The 24358-nt window shown below is 41.6% G+C and overlaps 1 protein-coding gene and 1 long non-coding RNA gene across 3 annotated transcripts in view; one reads left to right on the forward strand and one right to left on the reverse strand.

Annotated features, from left to right (window-relative positions):
• IRS1 (insulin receptor substrate 1) overlaps positions 1–24358 on the forward strand; it is a 281844-nt gene that overhangs the window by 68982 nt on the left and 188504 nt on the right. Inside the window, exons 2-5 of one of the 2 annotated variants that reach the window (XR_007903533.1) lie at positions 4681–4841; positions 5550–5666; positions 5994–6065; positions 24174–24268. The gene's annotated coding sequence lies outside the window, so the exon portion shown is untranslated. The remainder of the gene's footprint in view (positions 1–4680; positions 4842–5549; positions 5667–5993; positions 6066–24173; positions 24269–24358) is intronic. The other variant, XR_007903534.1, reaches the window with a different exon arrangement.
• On the reverse strand, positions 7096–12458 carry LOC127468381 (uncharacterized). The gene is made up of 3 exons (XR_007903550.1): positions 11537–12458; positions 10030–10141; positions 7096–9673 (listed from the first exon to the last, which is right to left on the reverse strand). It is a non-coding gene; the product is annotated as an uncharacterized LOC127468381 (long non-coding RNA).

A 24358-nucleotide genomic window follows, 5' to 3' on the forward strand; every position in this document is an offset into this window, starting at 1 on the left:
GCCATAATTTCCAAAATCAAACATAGCCATGTATGTGAAAGCTCTGTGTGTAAATATGTATGAATTGGAGGAGTTGTTGCATTCAATGGCTTGTGAAAAGGCTCTACCAATTGCTCTGAGCAATTTTCATACCCATGTCAGTGGTATTTTTGTAATGCCATGACAATTAACAGTGAAGATTGCATTCATGCTTTTAAAGTCAAGTGGGGTTTATTTCTTGTTGTTAGGTACGAAAATACTGGTTGACATAAACAAAACAAGCAGTGTTCTTAGGGAAAAAGTTAATTTTTCTGGAAAATTGTATGGAAATGTATTCAATACTTTGGGAATTGAAAGAAGTTAAGAGCAATGTTGTTTAAATTTTACAACTTCATTGTAACACTTGAACTGTCAGGACATTGTAGTGCTTGAAGCTTTAGGTAGACATAGATTGGAATCCACTCCAATAGCTTGTCTACCTTGAAAATGATTTAAATAAACCAAGTTTCTAACATGACACCTCATTAATTGTAGCTAAAGTAGCTAAAGAATTACAAAACCTCAAACCCACAGAGCACCAAATCTGCCAAATGGCACATCTGAACTCTGACACTTGGCAGTTTTGGAATTAGCTCCTTTGAGCACCCATTAGGGCTCATCTTCAGTAAAACAAATATTTTGCAGAAGCAAGTTTACCTTTTACCCCAGGACTGGGGTGCAGTGAGGAGCTGCTTTGTGGGACCGTGGCTCGAAGAGGTTGGTCTGTGTCAGAATCTCCATGTGATGTGCAGTGTGCTCTAGGGGAGGTATTTTTCATCACTCATAGGGGTGAGCTAAAGTAAATCTGCTTGCTGTGGGTAACTCTTAAGAGCTCACAAGCCCAGCTAAGCACATCTGGAGAGCAGGCGCTCATAGCCATTAAACACCATGGGCTTGGCTGGTTACAAGCTCTCCTCCTGCTGCAGAGAGGCTGGAGGGGCCCTTGGCCTGACTGGAACTGGCATTTCTGATGCTGGAAATTGGAGCATTAGAAGTCTGGGTGCCTGGAGGTTACCTGAATGGGTGTCACAGACAAAATGGCTTGGAAAGTACTGATTAATATGTAAAACCAGGCTGCTACTGCAGGAGCGTGGGCTGACACCAGTGGTGAAATGGGAAGCAAAGCAGATTAAGCTCCCTCTGATCTTCCCTCTGGAAAGATCAGTTGGTGAAGGCAATGATTTGGATTCCAACCTGCCTATTAACCCATCTAGAGGAGTTACTGCAGAGAATTTCCCCAGCTGATGTTTTGATGAAGTAGTTAAGTGGTATAAAATCACAAATTCAACGCAACTGGTATTTTACTGTTTTTACAGTAAATTTTACAATTTTTCAATTATGCTTCTTTTCATTAATCTCATAATACAGATTAACAGATTTTTCTGCCTTTTTACTGGGAAAATGTGTGGTGATACTAAGCAAAAAATTTAGGGAAAAGGGACAATTTATTTTCAGTGTCTTTATCATCTGTCAGTGACAAGATGGATAGTCACATCTTCTCTGTCTTTGCAGAATGGAGTCTGTGTTTTAATGGATGGGTCTAATCAGAGCTAAAAGGAAATTTCACAATATATTTTTTGTAGAGAACACTCCCAATGCTAATGAGCAGCCGAATCTGTCTCGGGGAAACAGTTTGTTACTAAAAATAAATTGCAGCCTAACTGTAACTAAAATCAGATTGCAGAAACCAAGCTACTCTGATTCCTGATTTCTGCTGCAGAAGGAGATGAATCTATTACAAATAGCTCTAATTATTATATATTTTAAAATGTGCCAACTGAGCCCTATTTCGAAATTAATCCACTGGTGAGCTTCTATCAAATATACTTAGAACATTCTCCAGAGATTTTCTTCAGACTCTGCAAAGCCAGTGAGGAACCAGTTCATAGTTATGAGGCCAAAAGGAAAAACAGTGCACACGAGCTATTTATAGAATATGAAGCAAAACAGTGTGATAAAGGGCAAACGAAAGCTTTCAACAAGAGGCTTTTCGTTCCCAGCCACGTGGTCTTTACATGCAATTTCTTTTTTACTATGCAATTTAGCAGGGAAATTAAATCACTTGACAGCAGCCTTTTTCTGGTTAGAAAAGAACCTTTCAGTGCTTCTTTCCCGTTTATAATACGCTCACTTGTGGCTGTTGCTGTTCAAGAGGGTTTGTTTGCAGAAGTTTCTGCAGGGGCTGGTAATTTTCTGGCAGGTGGAAGCAGAAGTAGTGACCAGAGGTTGCCCTGGGAAGCTTTTGGTTTCAGCATGGAAAACCACTCTGCTGCCAGCACAACATGCAGAGTTCTTACTCATGAGCCCCCGATGTTTGGGACAACAGGACAAGGATTCATCTCATCTGAAACTTTGGCAGTTAAAGGCAGTGGCAGAAGCAAGTAAAGGGAAATCCAACCTTTCCAATTCCTTTTGTGTCCCATCACCCACTGTATATAAATGTCCTTGTTGCCTGTTCCTGCCCTTTTGTTCTCAATGCAAAGAGCAAAGGACGTTTCTTTCCTGGGAGTTTGTCAACCACCTCATTCAGGTATATTTTGAATATATTTCTTTCAGTGCTAATTAGTCCAAGTCAAGTATCTGTGCTCCATCTCCAGGGGCTGCCTTTGAGCAATTCTAAGCTTGAAAAAACCCAACTTGATCTGGATGCCAATTTGTGGCTTAGCCCAACATCGTATTCAACTCTTTCAGAAATGTAGGAGTTGCCAATTTTTTGACACTGACTTAAATTAGATATTTTACTGCTTAAGTGTGATGTCTCCAAGAAGGGGACTGGTGCAGAAGAGAAATTGCATGAACTGTGTCCCAGAGGTCCAGGCAGATAAAAATAAGTGGCTTGTCAGATAGATTTCTTTTTGTTATCTTTCCTTTTTCTTTGTGTCCGTGATAAAGTTTGAGAGAGGCTAAAGAAACTGGATAGTTTATCTCCCAAATATAGAGGATGATGCTGTCATTTCAGAATATTTTCACAGACAAGGTGATTTATGGCAACAGCCTCTTTTCCTTGGACATTAGCAGCACGTTTGCAGGTTTGCAGTGTGTGTGCTACCTGAGCTTCTCACCACTTGGGTAGATCAGACTGTCACCCAAACTCTCATGTCTCATCTGGGCCAGATTCCTCCTTAGTCCTGGGAGCTCATGTGTTTGCTTGAAAATATTAATGCTTCACAGACTCATTCTGCATTGTGACAAGTGAGAGAGTGGATAAAATATCCAGGCTTTGTGGGAGCTAAGCACTGCAGTTGGGAAGCTGGGTAGCAAGGATCAATGAATGTGATACCTCTCTCTGTAGTCCCATATGTCAGTCTCTCAGACAATTTCACAGATTTGCTAATGGGAACAAGGCTTTTCAGTGAAGCTACTTCAGGGCCCTTACAGAGATCTGAATGTACTCCAGAACCTTGATGAGTGATAAGCAGAAACACTGAAAGACAAGTTTCCACTGCTGCTTCTCAGACACATGAACTCCTTCATAGTCAGGAGTCATTCTGAGTTTAAAGAAATCAATGCTGGCTTCCTCCCAGGATGCAAGTTCTTTTAAGAACTCTGTTTTATACGTCTGTGTGTATGTGTGTATATACATGTATAATGTTGTTTTCAAATACCCAGTGGAAATTTAATAGAGTTGCAGGAACAGCAGAATGGAGAAGAACTAAGTCTATATCCAGCACATAACCCAAGCACTGCTGCTGAGTCGATCCCCAAGAGAACGGCAGGGCAGTAATGCAAAACCAGAGTTGAGAGGTTGGGGGCTGCTCAGTCCAGTTGAACAGCTAGAAAAATCTTCTCTGCTCCTCTAGTGTTCTTGCTGGACACTAAAACTGGTCTAAAAATAAAACCTAGCAAAAGTGGAAGAAAAAAAGAAATTGGAAAGAGTGGAGGAAAAAGGAGTTATTTTCAGCAATGTATTCTGTGCAAGTTTAACTTTACTGGGCAAAAATTAAAATGGCAATTTTGAGCCACGATGGCTCATTGCAGTTGTTCAGATACATGGTGTTCCCATTTCCCTTCACACCTTGAGATTCCTGGTCAGAGTGACAGTGTCTCTGGTGGGATGTGTCCTTCCCATCCCACAACTGCACAGTGGTGAAGCAGAGGAGCTGCTTTCATGGGTGAGTGCAAGGTGTGCCCTGCTCTGCTGTGAGAGGGGAAGGTGTTCCCACTGTGTCACACCCTGTGCAAAAGCAGCAGGGCCCCGACACCCCCGTTGCAAGAGGTGGTGGCAGGAGTGCGGGGTGTCACTGATATTTTTTCACATGTAGTTACTTGTGCAGGAACACAATACAGCTCTCCTCCTGAGACTGTGACCAGAGCCACAGTCAGTAGATTATAGATGAGAAACCAAAACAAACCCCACATGCAAGTTCCCTTAACAATGAGCTGGAGCGAGGGTGAGTCTGAGAGAAGGGCCTTAAAGCTGCAGTGTTGGAGCACAAGTGGACACAAATCTGCCTCACTGCACTGCCTGTCTTCAGCCTGAGGCTCAGCTCTTGCTAGTGAGAAACAGGCTGATCCCATTCATTACTGTCACCTTCAAATATAAACCTGCTGGAACAGAGAGCTCTTCTCAAAGCCATCTTGTACTCCCACTATGTGCTAACCAACAAGACTGTGCTTGTAAGAGCACACCATAAAGTGTGCTCTTTTTTTTTCTTTTTCAAGATGATCAAGAGGGACAAGAGACACGGGAGACTGGCTTAAGGGTATTCAGATCACAAAGCTTTTTGATGAAGAGAACATGCAGCTGGCTGTTCCAGAAAAATAAACACCACTTGTAAATATCTAGCCCTCTTGCCATCTCTGAAGAATTTCTACCAGCTGATGTGAGTATCTGAGGAAGAGTTTGGAAAGCTGTCGCCCACAGGCTGCCACCTTTGTGCGTTGGCAGGATGAAATGGAGCAGCCTGCAGAATCCAGGGCAGATGAGGATAAGCAGAAGGGACTGTCCTGCTTCTGGTTCTGCTGGATCATGTGTTGTGAGCCAGGCATACTGCTGAAGTACATGCAGGAACTGTGTGCACTGGCACACGATTTACACTGAAGACTTAAAGGATGAACCTTAATGAGCACAGACCTGTTTTAAGGGGTTACTGAAATGATCTCTTAAAATATGGGACTACATCACATGTTCTTGTATGCTCTCAGCTGTCTAAAACTGGCTTTTGTCCTGACACTCCAGATGCAGGGTAGTCCTTTGGCACAGACTGGGATCCTCCAGCATAGCTGAGGGGGCCTGAGTACCAGGCAGAGCAGGGGTTTGGCTGGAAGGGCACTCAGTGCACAGATATTTAGATGAGCTTTCAGCCCTAGGAACTCTGCACATGCTGTGAAGTAAAGCAGTGCTTACTCAGAAAGACTTTTCTGGCACAAAGGCAGCACTGGAGATCTTGCAGACTGCAAGATCTCCCGTGTTTTGAAGCAAGCATTGATTTGTGAAGTATTATGTAAAGTGATAGGTCTCCTTCCTGAAGAGTGGCTGAGGCTTCAGAACAAAGCATTGTGCCTTTTATGTATTTCTCTTTCCTTTGCAGTTACAGTTTGCCTCTACGTTATGAAGACTAATGTGAGAAGAGTTTTAGTTTTGCTGTGAGAATTCATCTACTTCTGCCCCTCTTTCCTCATCTGAAGTCAGTGAAGTGACGGTTCAGGTAGTTATCTGGGTGTGCTCACTCAATTTCAAATCTAAAAGTTTCCAAAATATGCCAGGATTGCTGGCTTTGGACTCCAGCCCACAGACTTGTGTGATTTTGATACAACATGTCTGATTCCCTGCATTGTTGCCTTCTTTTTCAGTGTTTCACTTACACTGCAATAAGATTAAATTAACTTTATCACGAGTCAGTCATGAGCACACATGCAGGCCTGTATGTACATAGAAGCAGGGAGAAAGGAAATGCACTGTGATACTTAGAGTGCTTAATATCTATATATCTGCATAACAAAATCCATCTTATTCTGTTTCCATTTTTACACAGACTTGTCCGATTACTTAATCCAAAACTGCATCCTACTCTCAGCTAGTGCCGAGGTGATCCAGCAGCCAAGAGGTGAACTGAGTTGTGTTTGGTCAGTCCCCAGGCAAGTTATTCTTTCCTTTTTTTCTCCCCCTGCTCTGTGGTTTGCTTGCTGTTCTTTCTTGGTTTTTTGCTTGCTTTCTTTTTTTCTGGTTTTTGGGGTTGTTTTTTTTGGGTCATAATTTTACATATGGGCTTCTTGGGTCAGGAGGTTCTTTACCTGCATGTTTACATTGCATCTAGTCATGTTGGGCTGTGATCCCAAATTTGGGTCTGTGTGCTACTGGAATATAAATAATAATGTGATGTTGCTTTGGTATGCAGTCAGGTTGGAATCACTGAGACTCCACTCTGCTTGTGGGCACTACTCATTGCAAGACTGTTTTCTTAATTTTTGCCTGAAAGTGACACTGTGTACAGCACAAATAACCCCCAGCACAGCAAAATAATGAACAGCAACAGCATAACAAAAACTTTCAGCTGTGCCAAATGGTGAAAGCATTTTCTTGCAAGAGTGAAAATGTGCTGTAAGCACTTCTTGGTTTGTTAGAAATCTTGGGATGTGTAAATATAACTGATCCCATCTAGGTTGTCATAAAGGGAGTTTATTGGTGAGCCCAAGGTTAGAAAGCCCCCTAAGGCTCAAAGGAAAAGGGAAACAGGTGCTTTCCCAGAGCCTTGGAAGCTATGCTACAATTAGTTTCTTCCTTTCCTTTGGGCTTAATAAAGTGCTAAAGTTGGTATGTTATAGCCACGGTAACATTTATAATAAGAAAATATGCAAATACAGCAGCAACATAATTTTTCCAGGCTGCTTAGCAAGCAAATGGTTGTGTACAGAATAGCCTTCAATCCTATGAGCATCTTTCTGTCAGAGGCAGCTCCTGGTATTTATGACAGCAATAAAACCACTAATTATTATTGGACAAAAAAATTTTCAGACGCTTTACTTTCAAATCTTTCAGTATGTAACAAAAGGTTTGGGATTTCAGAAATTCGGTCCCTGAGGATAAACAAATAAAGTTGTAAAGAGCACACCTTGCTAATATGATCGTTCCTTATTAGCACATTAGTTTTCAAATAAACAACTCGCTAATGTCTCTAATAAGCAATTACTCTATGATGAAAACTGCAAACGGAGCCTACTGGTGGGTAACAGATAACAGTAAAATCTGTCAATAAAACAAATATTGTTCTGCCTGAACAGCTCTCTTCCTTACTCCAAGAGAAGAACAGAGCTGCCTGGGTATTTTTATAGGCTGCTGTTTGACAGCCAGGCATGTTACAACACTGCTCCTCTGACACTTTGCTCTGATGTTATGTGGAGGCTTTACTCTTTACAGTGTTAGTGTTACAGCAAAATAAGGCAGAGATCTTTGCTTAGTTGGAAGTTCCCTACTCTGAGTACTTGACTCAAACAAAACCATAGTAGGGTAAATGTTTGCCCAGGAATAGGGCAAGAATTTGCCAGATTATTAGTTTTCTTTCTTTCATAAAATGAAAGTCATAATTAAAAATGTGGAGTCCATCCTATCTCTGAAACATGCAAATGAATGGAAATAGCATTTCAGCACTCTTTTCTTCATGCTATTCTAAAACATAAAAAATATTTACAGTAGCGAAAAGGTGTTAAATATATGCAACAATCTCACTTTCCCAAACATTGAAAAGTGTGGAAAAAAAAGTCATAATTTTCCAAGCATAGTTGACAAACTATTCTCAAAACATTTGCAGCTTAATTTTTATACTTTCCTAGGTGCTTTCCCATTGATTAGAAAGTTCTGTTGTGCTTGCTTTGGTCGCTGTACTTCTGCACTCATTTTTCTAAAATAATTTTGCACATGTTCTCTTAGTTTTCAAGAAATAAGGGTATGGAATATGAGAGAGCCACAGAGAGCCACAAATCCCCAAGCCTGGTGCTTTCCAAATTCCATGGCAAGTTTTATTTTATATATAGCTTTGTAGAAAAGGGATCATTTGAAGGAAAATCTTGAGCCATTCTTATCTTTGTTCCATGCTGGACTGACATCATGGTATGGAAATGCAAGGAATGTACAGTAAAGCCTGGTGTGGGAAGAAGATCTTGGCAGAGGGATGATTAATGGTGTCTGAAAGAGGGAAAACAGTTATGTAAGAAATACAGCCCATGAGGTTCAAACTGAAGAAACCATCACAGGTGCAGACTGTAAACAGGCCCCAGAGGGAAGAATATTGGTCTTTTAAAGGTGGACTCTGTAAACAAACAGATGAGGCGTAGGAAATATCTTTCCATATAAATTTTTATGGTACAAATCAGTACATGGAGCACATAAGCACCATAAGTGTTTATAAACTCAAAGAACATCCATATTGCAGTAAAGCAGCACAAATTGTACCATGGTGTAAATTTATATAGCATGAGGCAGATGTGTGGTCTGATGGCTCAGTTTGTTTTTTTGACTTTAGCGAATGACATGATTTCTGTGTCTCTGGTTTTGTTTTGTTCCATTTAGCTGCTCTCAGCTACATAATTGTTCTTTTAGCTTGTAAATATTATGGTCAACCTCCAGCAAAGTTTAGATGAGGCCAATCAAATGTAAACAAGTGTGTCTGCACCAATGATGTGAGTAAGCAAAGTCATCTCTTGGGATGTTTCCTCCCCCTTTTCCTAACTCCCCTGGGACTGCAAGAGCTTTGCCAAGCCTGTGGTGGTACTGCACAGCCTGGGGTTCAGTTTAACAGCCTGTCTGGGATTTATTTTTTTTTTTGGTTTTTTTTGGTTTTTTGGGGGGTATTTGGTGTAGGATTTATCCAGTGAAATGAGAATAATGGACCAGAATCACTTCTGGGGAGTGTCCTCACGTCTGTCCATGCTTCTGTCCCTGCTCTAGAGGTTGTTGTCTGCAAAGTCAGCACAAGTTAATGCAGGTGTAAGGTGCAGTGTGGAGGAGACTGGAAGGGTGAGGATGAGCAGGGATTCCTGATGTTGCAGTGCTGTGGTGTGGCACTGTGGTGTTTCAGCAATGCCCTGAGATGGTGTCAGCCCCTCTGAATGCAGTTTTCCAGCAGGACTCAGCCTATCCTGCACTGCCCTGCACTGGAGCAGGGAACAGGACCAGCAGCACAGATGTGGCTTGGTGGCACTGTCACAGCTGTTACCGTGTAAGGGCCACAAGGGCTCTTTTGCTACAGTCAGCAACCCACTGCTTGAAAGCCTTTGCATTGAAAATATATACATGGCATACTTTTTAATCCTTTTACACGATCTTTGGGTTAAAGGGGTTTCACTGCACGTTGCTCTACTGTTTCAGCCCAAATCCAGCCAACCAGTTCACTGTCACTGTAGAGCCCCCAACCTGTAGGACATACTGTCAACACAGTAAATGAATCCCATGGGCTTTCTGCTGTGAACACAGGCAGGCAGGTGGGTTTCCCCTCATGGAAGTGCTTTCCCTTGCTTTGGAGCCTCTCGCTGTTGTGCAGTGGACACAGGCCCTGCCCATTCCCCTGCATCCAATCTTTACCTGTTTCCAGCCTTGCCTTCCCACCCCAGCTTTGTGTTTTCCAAGTGCCCAAATCCTGTTGTAGCTTCTTGCAGCTGTAGCAGTTCAACACTAGTGGCAGCCTTATGCTCCACACCTCGTGCTCTCATAGGCAGTGAACTGTTGGGTCATGATTTTTGATTAGATATGAATTAACCTTTAAGGAAAAAACTCACCAAAGTAATCACTGCAATGCTCCTGATCTCCTGGGAACGGAGCCTGGGAGGTGTCTGACATTTTGCATTATTATCTATGGGAGAGGAAGGAGCTGGGCTGTTTTTTCCCACAAGAAATGTATCTATTTTTGAGAGCAAAGTACTTTCTTTGCCATGGGACCCAAAACAGTTTTCATTCACTGACTCACGGTCTCTGGAGGCTTTTTCCCTGAGCTTAGGAGGCAAGTGCTTAGTGATTTGCAGCTGGAAAAGTGACAGCCCAATTAGCAAAAACTGTTAATTTAAAGGTAAAGATGTTACCTGTTTGCAGCTATCTTAGCTTTGAAGAACTGAACTTTCTCCATCAGCCCCGTTCCTCTGTTTTCACACAGAGTTGCTGTAGATTTGATCATTACAGCTATTGGGTGAGAATCTGAAAGCAGTGTATCAACAGCATATGATTTATTCTGTGGTTCTTGCACAGAAAGCCAAAATATGATTTCATGCTTTCCTGTTTCTCTTTTTGTCTTCTTATGGTATAAAAATCATTCATTAGCTATTTGCTATTAAATTTGTCCAATAGGCTATTTGCTTAATTATGGATGAATACTTATTGATGAATCTTTCTTCCCAAGAGACAATCTCTCCAAGACTCAGGCAGAAACTACAGGAAATGTACTTGGACAATGTTCAAGTTTTATTTCTTCTTGTGGCACATGGCAGAGCCAGTGTGGGTCACCTTAGCAGCTTATGGCCTCAGATTGATCCATAGGATGCTTCCATGTGCTTTGCCTTCTATTTTTTGAAATATGAGGAATGTCTATAGTCAGTATTCATTCCAAACAGCTGAAAACTCTCTCTTGCATCTCTGGAGGGTCTGATGGTTGGATCCCTGTCTGCCTTGTCCACATGGTAGGACAGGACTTGGAGGCAAATGTACTCTGGGAGCTGCCAGTGTCCACACAGCCTGGGAAGTTTTGGCAGGTGGGACCAGACATCTAAGCATGCTTTTCTGTTTCATTCATAGGTTGCATGGGGATTGTTTAACCTTTAGACAAAGCCTTTCCAAATAAAATGTTTTACCAAAGGAACAAAATATTAAGGAACGGGGTATAACAATATTTAGAATTCCTCCACATTGCAAAATCTGTGCAATAAACTTTGGAAGAGTCACTACCAAATGTGCTCAGTAACATTTCTTAATATTTAGAGTTGTTCTTAAATCTATATACCTAATCAGCTCTTTAAACTATGCTCCAGGCATAGTGGAGTGGAAAGAAATATTAAAAAAATGCCTGAAGGAATGAAGTCTCATGCTATTTATGGTAAATGCTCTGCTTTCCTCTTGTTGAGGGGTTTCATTAGTTTGAATTAATGCGGCTTAAAAATTACTGACAGTAAAGGAGATTCCAAAATGGCACATGGAATATTTTTACTGTTAGTATGTAATAAAGAGGTAACCATCATTTATCCCAAAGTCAAAATGCAACTTCAGATTTCTTATTTAGAAGATGATATCTTAATTGAGCTCCACCTGGGAGATGACTGGGTAAAGTTCGTGTGATGTTTTTGCTTAAAGTGTGTCTGTCAGGTGCAGTTGGTTGTTATGGAAAACATAGCAAAGAATTTCAGTGCAGTGAAACCATTTTTCCTGCCTGTTCACCAAAGCCCAAGTTTTCTACTGTCTTTCTAGAGTTTGGTGTGACTGAGGCTGCGTGCCACAGTATGGCAGAGGGTCCATGAGCTTATGTATCTCTAGGCACATGGGCAAGCAGAGCTGCAGGATAACACACTGGAGTGGGACCCTGGCTGTCATGTTGTAGCCTACCTTGTCAAACAACTGAGAGCTCCTTGCACCACATTTTTGACACTGGTGGGCAGGGTGTGGGCATACAATGGACTGAAAGTGGGGATGGAACTGGCACTCAGTACCTTGTGTCTTTAGTGAAGGATCCCAGTCTGTTTGTGAGGTAACAGCTACTGTATGCAAAGGACCTGCTGCAGCTGATTATGTGTTTTATCCTCCTTTTGAATCAGACTCATGTGCAGAATCTTTGCTCAAAATCCTTCTTACTGATGTTTCATGGTTTCTGATTTCCATTATTTGACAATTACTAAAAGGAAATCTTGTAACTGATGCAGCATTAAGAGCAGATCTGAGAATAATCAGTAGTTTCAGCAACTACTTTCTATTCTTTCTACTTTTGTGGCTTATTATAAAAGTGTCAATCTCTCACTGCTATCTAACAAACAAACTTCTGCCCTGGATCCATTTCCTCTTGGGCAGTTTGCCAGGAATAACAAATTTAACTTCAGCTCTCAGTTTAAGAAGTTTCACTTCACTGAGTAGAGTTCAAGTACAGTCTATTACCCTGACTAAGTGATAGAGGAGTCCTTTGATGTTTGCTTCTTGAGTGGTTTATACAAGCCAGAGTTTCCTGTAGGAAAAAGAACTGCAGCTGAAGGAAATACCTGATTGATCAGGTAACCTCTTCCTCTCACTCCCACTTGAGAGCGTCTGAGTGCCCAATGACAGAATTATGCAAACATATAAAGAGAGACTCAGTACAGGCTCCACCAGCAGAAGTCACATACAGTTTGATGATGTTGCTCAGTTTATCAGGTGAGAGGGGCTAATCCTACTCCTCAGACCTTCCTGTCCCCCACTGCTTTCCCTGCATCAGCTCTGGTGGACCACCACGGCTTGCTCAACCTGCTTAGCCTGTAAGACTTCATGGCTGAAGTTTTCTGCCATGCCCATGAACTGAACTGGATAATTAGTAGGGTTCCTGCCATGAAAGGGGCTGGGCTGCACAGGTGGCACCTGGATGGGAGGCTCAGGGGAGAGGGGAATAATGTTACATAGGAACAGAAGTCCTGCATCTGCACTGCCAGCCAGCAGGTCAGCCTGGCTGTGTCACTGAGCCATGCACTTGGGGGTCCTCCAGAGCCCTCTCACCTTCAGCTGGGTCTCAATCCGAACTCTTCTGGAAGATACTGGTTTCTCTTGTGATCACCATGGGCTGTGTTCACTTTATCACATAAAATAAACAGTGCTGTGTTTTGTTTCTCCATAAGAAGGCAGAGTGATGCTTCCCTCCCAGTGATTCTGACCTGGAATTTTGAGGAAGAAGCAGAAGTTAACTAGAGTATTTAGAGGAAAAATAGGGAGTGTGCCTTGAATTCAAGGTGATCAGAGCACAGGGATCAGCTAAGGACCTGGAAGAAAGGGAAGAGGTACTAGCAAACCTTGCCTTGTTGGAGTTGTTTGAGGATCCCCACTGTTCTGTGGTCAGTGGTTGTGAACTGCTGTGCTTGATCTCCGAACTTGAGTATTTAAAAACTCCCTTTCTAGTTAGCTTGTCACTCACAGATAGTTGTGTTTTTTTTTTTTTTTCTGGGCCAATGTATGTTCATGACAATTTTGCCTCTCCCTGATCTTTGTAAGTGTGGCCACAATGTGTGTGGGGAGTGCAGCATTGCTTTCCTGTCCATGCTGGAGCACCTGGGCACAGAACTGACTTGCAGAACTCTCTCCTCTAACCAAGGGGACAGCAGAGAAGTTTGTGAACAGCCCTGCAGTGTCATGAGTAGCTGTGCTAATTACTGACAGGAGAGGTCTTAGCTCCTGGCCTTGCAATTCTGCTCCTTTCTTTGAGTTGGATATGTTGGGTGCCTGTCAGATGACTATTGACGTGATTCAACTTACCCAAAAGAAAACCATGCCCATGTAACATTGTCACCGTTGGCTGGAAAGAGAGCATGAGGAGATTTGGAGGAAAACAGCCTTTATTTTGCAATTAGATGTTGCAATACCTGTGGATATTGCATGCTCCATAGTGTTGCAAGAGTCCCTTGAGCAGAACTCATTGAATTTGGTTTATAAAAGCTCCTCTTAAGTGTGGGTATTGAAAGTTGTGAAATTACCCATTATTCAGTACATGCAAAGTAACAAGACATTTCCTAAACTATTTTATTACAACTTATTTTGAGTTGTGAAGTGGCTTTTCCTTCAGCTATATCCATGCCCAAACTCTGAAATAATTTTAATCCAGATCATGCTGACTCTCCTGAGCTCCTTTATTGTATAGATAAACACTTTTATAAGATCTAATTACCTGTAGAAATGCACATGTTTGAGACCTCAGCATTTACCTGCTTTGCAGCCTGATGTAACAGGCAATTTCAAAGATTTAAACTCCTCCCCCTCAGAACTTCTGAAATTTTTTGCAGGTAGCCCCAGCAGTGTGTCCTGTGTCATGGACACTGACATTTTCCAATCAGCAATGTTATTTTTAAGCTGTGCCATGTCATCAGCTGGTCACGTATCTTATTGCTTCACAGACCCCGTGCCCTGCTTGCGCCTGCAGACAAACCTAGCACAGGCCAGGGGGAAGGTGCTTCCTCCTTTTTGGTCTGCCCCTTCCCCTTTTGCATCCCAGAGGTCTGTTTCTAGCTGGGGATAGAGGCTGATATTGAGAGGCCAGGGGACTATATGTGGCAGTGCCTCCTTGAATCTGGGCTTGGCTGGCTTCTCTGAATCTCTCCTGTAGCCCATGGTACTTCTCCCCCAGTGAGACTTCCAGCTCTAAAAGTGCAGTCAGTTTTCTTGGGAATTATTTCCAAAGGAGTTATAATTTTCCTGCTGAACACTCAAAATGTGCTTTCTTTGAAACCCCCCTGCACTACACCTCATGTGGGCTGCAGAGGCTTTTTTTTTGCACTTTGACACTCTTCCTGCCTTCCCATAGAAATGCTGCTCATCAACTAGTTCAACATTTTTGCCTTTTTGTGTCCTAGAGCTCAATGCTACTCCTTTCTCAGTCTGAGGATGGGTAAAGGATGGTCCCTCACTAAATGGAAACATATTTTTCCCCTCAAGAGATTTGCTTTTATCCAAGTTGTTTCTTGAAGAAAGAAAAAAAATGCCAGAAAGAGAGATGTGAGCTGAAGCAATTTGTTTGTCTGACTGCAGGCTCACCCTTACATCAAAGTACAGTGGAGCTGTGTGGTCAGATTGTCAGGTGTGCGTCCTGAGTGTGAGGAAATGAAGCTTACAATGACTGCAAATGGATAAGCTTTTAGAAGAGCTGAATTGGCCAAGTCTCAGTCACGTTTCTCTTGGTTCCACTCATTAAAAGGCATGTTCTTACTTTCTCATGAACTCTCTTCTGGATGAAATGTTAGAACGAATTCCATTATGCTCATCCCGTGCAGGTAATAAATATTGCAGGACTCCTCTGGAAAAAGTAAGTGATAAAATTCTGGTATCTTTGCCAAGATTCTCATTTTTGCATTCAATGAAACACATTCCAGTGTGGTGGAAAACAGAGTTTCTTGTTTGTAGAAAATTTTATTGTTGCTGGTTTTTAATTTGGTTTGGAACCTCAATTTTTAGGTTCATCAGCTTTGAAGCTGGAAAATCAAGACTGGGTTCAGATTCTGACCTGGGGAAGGTTTGGAACAAAGTATTTCAAATAAACAGCATTTTCTTTGGATAAATTCTGATGATTTAAAATGCCTAATACTTCATACTACTGGTCAATTGGATTTGTTGTGCAGAAGAAGCAAACTTTGTCCTAGCTGCCCAGAAACTTTGTATTTTCCCTGGGTGTACTCAGGGAGACACCTCAGCATTCCCTCTGGAAAGCCACCTCTGCACAGGCTGTGGTATCTCCCCTTGCAACTGTGAGGCTGGAAGTGCAGCCGTTGTAGCTGCCTGCAGCTCTGATGGTAAACATAAAACATAAAATACACTGATTATTTGCACTGAGAAACAAAGCAGCCCTATGGCAATAGGACTCCTAACTGCCAGCATTTCTTGCCTGCCAATTTACTTCCATAGTAGCTGGGATAAGGCCTTAGGGAGACAAAACATGACAAGAAACATGGCAAAATACGAAGCCCCTTTTCTTTAGTAGCAACTGCTCTCTTCCCACAGCTGGCAGTGGGGGAGAAGACCTGAAGAGACCCTGAAGCTCCTTTGTACCCAGTGTGTAGCTTTGTGATTGATTTCTTCTGCCAGCAAAGGACACGTAAGGAATCCCTGCTCCAGCAGATTGTTCCTGTCTCACAGTGTTGAGCTGGCACGTCACAGAGCCAGGGCACACTCTGGCCCACACGCAGGTGTGTCCGTGTCCTTGGCATGGAGACCATGGCATAGTCATGAGCAAAAAGGCACACTCACAAGCACACTTTGGGCAGCCAACGTAGCCCAAGGACACGTGTCCTTCCCACCTTGTTGGACAAGTAGTCTCGTCCTTTGTTTTTGTAGGCGATTTCAGTCAGAATGCTGAAGGGCTGGATGTTTTTCTTTACTGAGAGGAAAGAAGACTGTGACATAATCACTTGATTAAAAAAGCCCCATATGCAAGGAAGGGCAGAGGAAAGAGAAGCACAGCCTTGACATCTCCCCACCAAGGATGAAAGAGGAAAATGATAGGTCCTTTTTAGGAAAGCTTTGCTAATTCCTTAGGAGTCGCTCCCACTCAGCTGGAGGGCGTTGTGTTGTTTTTTCCCAACATGAGAAGAAGCCAAAGCATCTACCACAGAAATTTTAGGGCTCACAAACCTGTGTCCATTGAGTTCAGCTTTGGGAACTTCATGTTTGTTGTGCCAGAGGCTCAGTGTGCCTCTCTCTGTGTGTGCTACTGGTAAAGGCATTAATTGCAAATTGGTTTTGAGGCTTTTTGGCTTTTACTTTTGTGGAAAAACACCCCTCCTAAAACTTTGGAGAAAGGGAAAATGGAATGCCACAGACATTTTTACATCATTATTAAACTATTCTGATGAGAGAGGATCCTGAAAGTTCTCTGATGATTTGAAACATTTTCATTTCTTTGGAAAAGTTTTTGCAGAAGTAGATTCTATGTTTTTGGCTGGCATTTCCCAGCAGCTGTTGCCAGCTTTCCTACAGGTCTGGTAGAAAGTGCATAGACTCTGGTGTGCTGTGAGACTGTGTGTTCCTGTACGTGTGTTTGCTCTGTGACAGTCCCCAGTCCTCATTTCAGATTTTAAAAGTGCACAAAGATGAAGGCTGGAGCATCCCACTGCACAAGTGCAAATGGAGACTGCCTTTGTCTGACCCCCTAAGGCCCACCGTCTTTGCTAGTAAAGATTCACTGTGCAACTCCCCATTAAAAGTGGCAGTTGGAGGCCAGGAAAAAATCAGTTATCCAGTGTTTGAAATATCCGTTTAGCTGCTGGGAGCCATCATTTGATCTTAAGCAGGGTACTTAGATGTGTTCATTTTTAAGTGTCAGGTAGTTCAATGACTTCACTCAGTATTTGCATTTTATGGGGGTACAAGTAACCTGAAGAACGAAAGGAAAGTTTGCTATTTCCTGTAAACATTTTTATATAAAAGTGTCACATGAAAGGCTGTTGGATGAAAAAATTATTGTATTGTGGAGTGCCTGGAAAAAATCACTTAGGCATTATTTTAATCCTTGGCAGTAACTATTCCAATGTATACTGTTTGTTTAAGAAATCTAGAACACCGTTCCTGAAATTACTTTCTTACGACTCCGGGTACAGAGCCAAGTACAGGGAATCTGTGTATGGGTGAGTAGATAGAGGCTGTCCCCTGTGGGACAGTAAGACCATTTAAGGATGCACAGTGATTCTAACCATTTTACCTGGAATTTAATTCAGACCACGTTGGCTTAGCAGTGGCAAAAGCCTGTAACCAAAGCAAGAAAGCCTAAAGGTCAACAGTCATGAGCTGATTTTCCTTATACCCCAACAATATGCACTGACAGTGAGTTCTCTCTCTTCATCTTCCCAGGCTCCTTAGATTGGTTGAAAGGTGTTAAACATGCCACTCTTTCAGGGCTTTCATCTTTATGGCAACTGTTATGCTGCTGTCCTGGTGCAATTATGGTTATGCCTGGGATAAAACAAAGAAGAGCAGGGAAGGAAAGAACCTGGAAAAGCCTGAGGACACCCACATGAGACAAGTGGAAAACACATCTTGTGGGGATGAGGTGTAAATCAAAGATGTTATAAATATTCAACAGCAAATTTTGTCCTTTCAAGTGGCAAAAGTATTTTGGTGCTTAATTTTATGTTTAGTCTTGTACCCCACTACAGAAATAAAAGTTTAAAGAGAGATCTCCTGCCTGACAACAGAAACAGATTGAGAATTTTGAGCCTTGATATGTCCCTAGTGGAAAACAAGTGCCAGCAAGAAACAAAACCATCCCTTTAATAGAGAAATTGGTGGCACAGGTCACCCTCTACTTTGACAAGTCCTTTTCTCTTGTGTCATTTGTTGGTTTGGCTGTTATCTGTAGAAATGATCAAGGAGACTGATATGTCATTGCAGAGCAGGAGAGAGGTTGCACATGAAGCATGTCTTCTGTGCTGTCTTTAATTTAACCTTCCCTGCTGCTTTTCCAGGCTGGTGGCCTTTCTACACAGAATTAGCTGCAGGCAGTGCCTTCAGAGAAGCCAGGTTAGCATGACAGCTTGGCTAGAGCCAAAGTCTTGAAAGATTGCAGAACTGAAAAGAATAATGAGAACAATGAGAACACTGATGGAGGAAGAATTTTTGATAGTGGTAGATGGAAAACAGTCACATGCAAATAGAGGAAGGCAATCATAAAAATGTCAGTAAAATTCAAGTGGAGGAGGACACAGTCTTTCAATGTTTAAAAGGACCTTCTTTATACATGTGACAGTTCTGGATGCGTGAGCTGGTCTCATGCAGTTATATACTTTTCCCAGGAAACCTTTAAGCTATTTTAATGTCACATATCTATTTTTGTGGTGCTTAGGCAGCCTGTTAATGATGGTATCAAGGAAATATGAAGTGGCTGACAAAATGGCCAAACATCATACTACATTGTGTTTGTCAGGACATAACCTGTCCAGGTCTGTTTTTAATTCAAGAATATTTAGTTACCAGTTGCTATAGTGAAGACACACAGATTTGAGGAGGAATCAGCCTCTTTCCTACCTCCTAATGCAATTGTTCCCAAGGGAAGAGGGAGAAAATACAGAGAGCCCCTTATTTCAAATATCCCTCTTCTGGGGCAGTCTTCTCCAAGAATTTTAAAGTCATCTCATTTATCTCTATAACCCCAGTTTCACCTTTTTCTTGAATCCTTATTGAATAATGATGGCTAATTCTTATTTATCATTTTTAATTTGTAGCTCTTTAAGTGCCTTACAATGAATGTCAGTATGGCTCTTCTTATCTTACAGTAGGAAAGGTGGTGCTCAAAGATGCAAAATAATCTTGACAACCCTGTGTTCCTATTCATTCTGGGCCCTTTGGTCCACCTGAATGGAAGTTTCTTCTAGGAAATGTTTAGGGGCTGTTTGTCCATTGTATCAGAGGAGTTGGGGAAAAAGCTCCCTCACCCCTTCTCTCCTGCTCATCAGAAGCAGCCACCTGATACTTTGCAAATTGTGGTCTCTTTGGAGGCAGCTCAGGTTACATGTTGTCCTCATAAATTTTCTTATAAAAGTGACACTGACAAAGGTGAAAATGTTTAAGAGGTGAATTGGCCCCCAAGGGATACTTCCTCTGCTGTACTTTCCTTAAATGCTGTAAGTGGAATGCTGTGGGACACTTATTTTATGTATGGGAGAAGTTATATGGCTTGAAGTTGTACGCTACTGAATTGTCTGGGTTAAGTAGCATCCAGCAATTTAAAGCCTTCTCTTTGCTCTCTGCATATTTCCAGCATTTAAAGTTTCTTTCTTTTGTTCTTCTTTTGGGGGGTGGGGATGTGTGTTCTTCTTTTATTTTTTGTGGGTTTGCTTGCTTTCCTGGTGTGTCCCTGAGCCTTCAGGAGAGATAAGAAGCTTCCTTCCTGATGCAGGAGTATCATGTCCTGCTGGCTGTGGCCCACCACACTCGGTCCCTTTGCCCACTGTGTTCAGGGCTTGGCCAAGGTGAGGCTGTGACATTCCCTTGTCAATCCCTTACCTGAGAAAGTAAAGGAGGAACCACTAGTCCCAGCCCTAGAAAAAGCCACAGAGGTTTCAGGCCAGGTTATTTATTTTTCTGGTGTTGCATTTTGTGCTGTGCCATTCAGGACAGAGGCAAAGTCATAGAGGCAGGAGGGTGAAAGCAGTTCTACCCTTTTTCCTGTCACAGCAACTTGTCAGGGAATCTCTAATAGCTATTTTTATTCTCGCATCGGTTGAGTCAAATCCATTCGTTTCAAAATTACTGCCCTGACATTTGAACCTTTCAGGCAGACTGCTAGTGGCAGCACCTTATTTTTCTGTTGGAAAAGGATTTAAAAAAATCGTTGACATGTAATTAAAGGAGCCAGATAGAATGACATCCATTATTGAATAATGAGCTATAAATCCTTTGTTACAAATCACTTTAATGTAGCAATGGTATGGGAGGATTCAGAGAGGATGATGACTTGTTTAGCTTCAGTACTGATCTTGTACATAGACAAAAGCTCATGAGAGTTGTTCCGTTAAAGACACACCTTTACAGAGCAGACAAAATCTTGGACCAAAATGGCAAAATGGAGCAGGCAGGAGTGAGCCTCTGTATCAGTAAGACCCCAAACACATCATGTGAAAACAGAAAATATCCTTAAAAATCCCCTATTTCTGTTTGCTTGCAGTGCAGTGAGCCCTGTGCAGGCACTGCCCATGTGGCTCCCCAGGCCCAGGAAATCCTTGCAGCCCAGGTGCCGGGCAGGGTCCGTGTGGGAGGTGAGCATGGAGTGATACTCTGCATGTCCTCCCTGCTGCACTTGTGCTGGTCTTACAGTGCCAAGTACCTAACCCAGGGATATGTAGGATCTGTGACCCATGTGCTGCACCTAATCACACTAGTGGAAGGAGAGGGATAAGGAGATTAAACCTTACTTGGCCTTTTTAAACTTGCTGAGTCTCCGTCTGGATGTCTGTGTACAATTTTTTTAAGAGTCAGGACTGTAGAGTTCTGGACAGGTGAACTCCATCTTACATCTACTTTTCTGAAGTATCCATCTACAAATGTGTTTTCTGTCTGTATAACTGTTGTCTCTCAGAATTCAAAATATTACTAATACATAGCTTCTAATTGAGTACTAAGCTATAATTAATAGTTCTTTTTAATTAAAAGGAAGCTTCAATGACCTAAGATGTCAGAATATTGAAAGTAATTAATTGTAAATTAGAAGCCACTTGTTAGGTTTAACAAAACAAAATTAAAATTGAGAAAATGGTTTTATGCTGTAAGGGGTAAGCTTTACATGGGGTAAATAGTTGTAATTATAATCTGAATTATCTTTTTATCAGTGCTAAAATATAAAATTTCTCTATTGCATGAAACCTAGATAAGTTTTGGAGGCATTTTGTATAATACTATGGGGTTCAGCAGAGATAGGTAGGGGTTGAGACTGACATGGGATAGAAACAAATGTAGGTTAGCTGAAATTCTAGGGCAGCTCAGAGATGTTTTAACAAAGTGTGATTCTACAATGTTTTTAAGAAGAGAGGAAAAACAAATAAACGTTTTTCTTTTCTAGTAATACAGTCTGCAAAGATTTTGACATCTGTCTTTAGTGGTAACTGAAAGCTGAAGGATTTGGGAAAACTGAACTGTCTGTGTGGGTAGAATCAGAGGAATGTTCTTTAATGCCACATCCCAGGATTTGAGCTGGTTTCTGTGCAAGATGCATAAGACACAATCTTTTTTATGCTGTATGTAAAAAAAGACTGGACCTCTGGTAAAATGATCGTGATGTTCCAAAAGTTCAAAGATTTGCTCCATTTAGACCCCCTGCAATTGAGAAAACTTTTGAAATTTTTCTCTCTTACCTCTGGACAAATCCCCTTGCATCCCCCTTAATACAGGCCTGGCCCATGCTCTCTTGCTTTGACTCATTCCTGATCTGAATTAGCTCCCACTTAAGCTCCTGTATTGCTTGAAGAATCTCTGTCTGTCTGGTCTGACAGGTTGCTGCTGCCACATATCAGGCATTCTCAGGGACTCTCCTCAGGATTAGAAAGGTACAAAACCTATCCAGTGCCTCTGCCTGTGAGGAAGCCCATCAGCAAGCAAGACTTGGAGACAATTTGGTTAAACATTACTGAGTCTGCTGAGACACAACCGTGTGTTTCACAGAACATCAGCACAGGGATCCCCCCACGCCTTTGGTAAAGAAGTGGCTGGGTGATTTTACAGTGATATACATCCAGGTGGACCTGTCTCTGGAAAATGTAATTTGATTTATGCTGTTGAGAAAAGCCAGTTTCCAAGACAGTTTTATCAGTGTATTCGTAATTCTATGGTAAGTGTAACCCCTGACATAATCTACCTACTCTCCTTCTTAGATCTTATTCTTACAGGTACATTGGAGACCAAGACATCAGAGCCTAACTCAACAAACTAGGACAGAGCACAATGCAGTGAGCTAGTGTCACAGAATATTTGAGCATCCCACATGTCCTGGGGACAGATCAGTACAAAGCTGGTTAGAGAAGCTGTTATGTGCCTCAGCTATTGCAGTATGTGTCAACTCATGCAAGAGGCAAAGGAAAGCAGCTAAAATGTAAAAGAATTAGTTAACTTGTAGAAACGATTTCTGGAAGAGTCAAATAGTAAGAACTTTTACTACAGTCTTGCTTTAATACTTGACCTTTAATTAAAAATGCACCTTCTTTTACACATCTTTTTTATATAGGCATGTAGTTTCCAACTGAAATATTTTTATATTTGATGCCACCTCTTAATGGGAATAGGTTTTCTTCTATAATGAGAGCCAGATAAAAATGTCTAAAATAATGCCTTTATTAGTGCTTCATCACTTAAAACAATGACCAGTAGCTTCATGCACTTCATGCAATTGCATATGATGTGCCTTTGCTAGTACTGCAAATATCTTGGGTAGTGTAGATAAAGAAATGTGTCACCAAGGAAGTACATTAGACAGTTGGGTTGCGTTCTGACATTAAGCTGTTTCAGTTTAATTTTGTTATCTGGTCAGTTGTAGTATTCTGATGGGACTGGAGAAGATATGGTAACAGGAAGAGGGTGATATGAGAAAACCTCATGTGCTATGTTAGATTGAGTGGGTCAAACGCATGGCGTTGTTTATAGATAAAGAAGTCTGTTCCTGTTGGTTAGCAGTTACTTTTATTATGGAGCAGAGGAAAAGATAGTTCTGCTTCATCCCTGTTTCAATCCAGTAGAAGTCCATTCCTCATCTAAGCTTTAGTGATTGTTTATTCAATGTGACATGATGTCTTTGGGAAGAGTGACATAAAAGAGAGGAAATGACGTTTGGAGGGGAAAATGCCACTTGACCTCATGGGTTTGTCCTCCCTTAAGTTTTTCTTAAACCCCCACTTTTCTGTTTTGTCACTAGATCCTTTAATCCCTTCTCTCTCCATAAAAGTGCCAAGATGTCTCCAAGCCACTTAGACTGCAGTGCTTGTTTCCATGTTCTTACTTGGCAACTAATTCCATGAGTTCATTATTCTGACCCTGAGTGAAATAGTTTGAATTTCCGGTATACACAATTATTTTGGGTTATGACTTCTGACTTTTGAACCCCTCACCAGAATGCACCATTTAAATCTCTTCATCAGCTCTGAGTGCTGTCACTGGGTCAGCTCAGTGTCAATATTCCTCTAGCAGCACTATGCTAGTCGGAATTTCTTCCTACGTCTTCTCTTGGAACAACTGCAGCAAAATCTGGAATCTTCTGTTCAGAAGGCATGATCCTTTCACTATTATTCATGTTCTCCAGGAGTCATGGGACTGTTTACAGCATTTGAGACAGTGAGGTGCTGTATGAAAAGTGAGCTGGACTCAGTAACTAGTAGTCCTTGTTGTGTATTTCATGCTCTCTGCAACTGTGCTGGGCTGCTGTGCTGGTCTCATCTGCAGCAATACTAGTAAGCAGCACAAGCAATTTTAGTACATGATCTGAGTGCAAAAAGAGGTATAACCTCGGAAAGCTGATCTGCTGATGTTCCTCTGTGTTGTAAAAATATTCTATATGCATTTTGTTTTCAGTTTTTAAAACATCTCCAATTTAAAAAAAAATAATTAAAATATAGCAGATATTAAATACCTAGTCACTGCACATTGATATAGATCATCTAATTTATCTTATTCTTTTTTTCACATATTCTGCTCTGTAGCTGTAGGAAGTAATATGATATTAAAGAGTGATTTTCCTTCCAGTTGCTTCATCCATTTATTGTATTGATATTGTCAAGTACTCCTGTAAAATAAACTCACACACAGCCCAGACCCGCTTAATTCAGCCAAATGCTGATCTGCCAGTATATATCTTTAGTGAAGCCTGATTTGGTGGAAAGGAGTTCAATTGAGGGTGCAAAATGGACCTACGGATGGATTCCCAGATGGAACTCTTTTGAAGTCTGTGTAAAAGCTGATAATAATCTCCTAAAATGCACTCTAAGCCAAAAAAGAGCTGAAAAGGACTTACACCACTGAAGTGGTATTTACTATTTTTTATTTCCTTCCTTAGCTTACTATCAGCCATGGGAATTTACAAGCTTTCCAACAAGACTGAAGAAGTCCAGGAAACCACAATGACAGATCCACTTGAAACAACCATTTCATGTGAGTGAGTTGAGAAAATACAAAATATTTTTTATCAGTGTCTGAAGATGTCTGTTGGAAACATCACTAGTACTACAAAGTTCAGTGCAA

The sequence above is a fragment of the Manacus candei genome, unplaced genomic scaffold (assembly GCF_025592945.1).
Source record: "Manacus candei isolate 608988 ecotype Guabito, Panama unplaced genomic scaffold, ASM2559294v1 h1tg000015l, whole genome shotgun sequence".
Lineage (NCBI taxonomy): Eukaryota > Metazoa > Chordata > Aves > Passeriformes > Pipridae > Manacus > Manacus candei.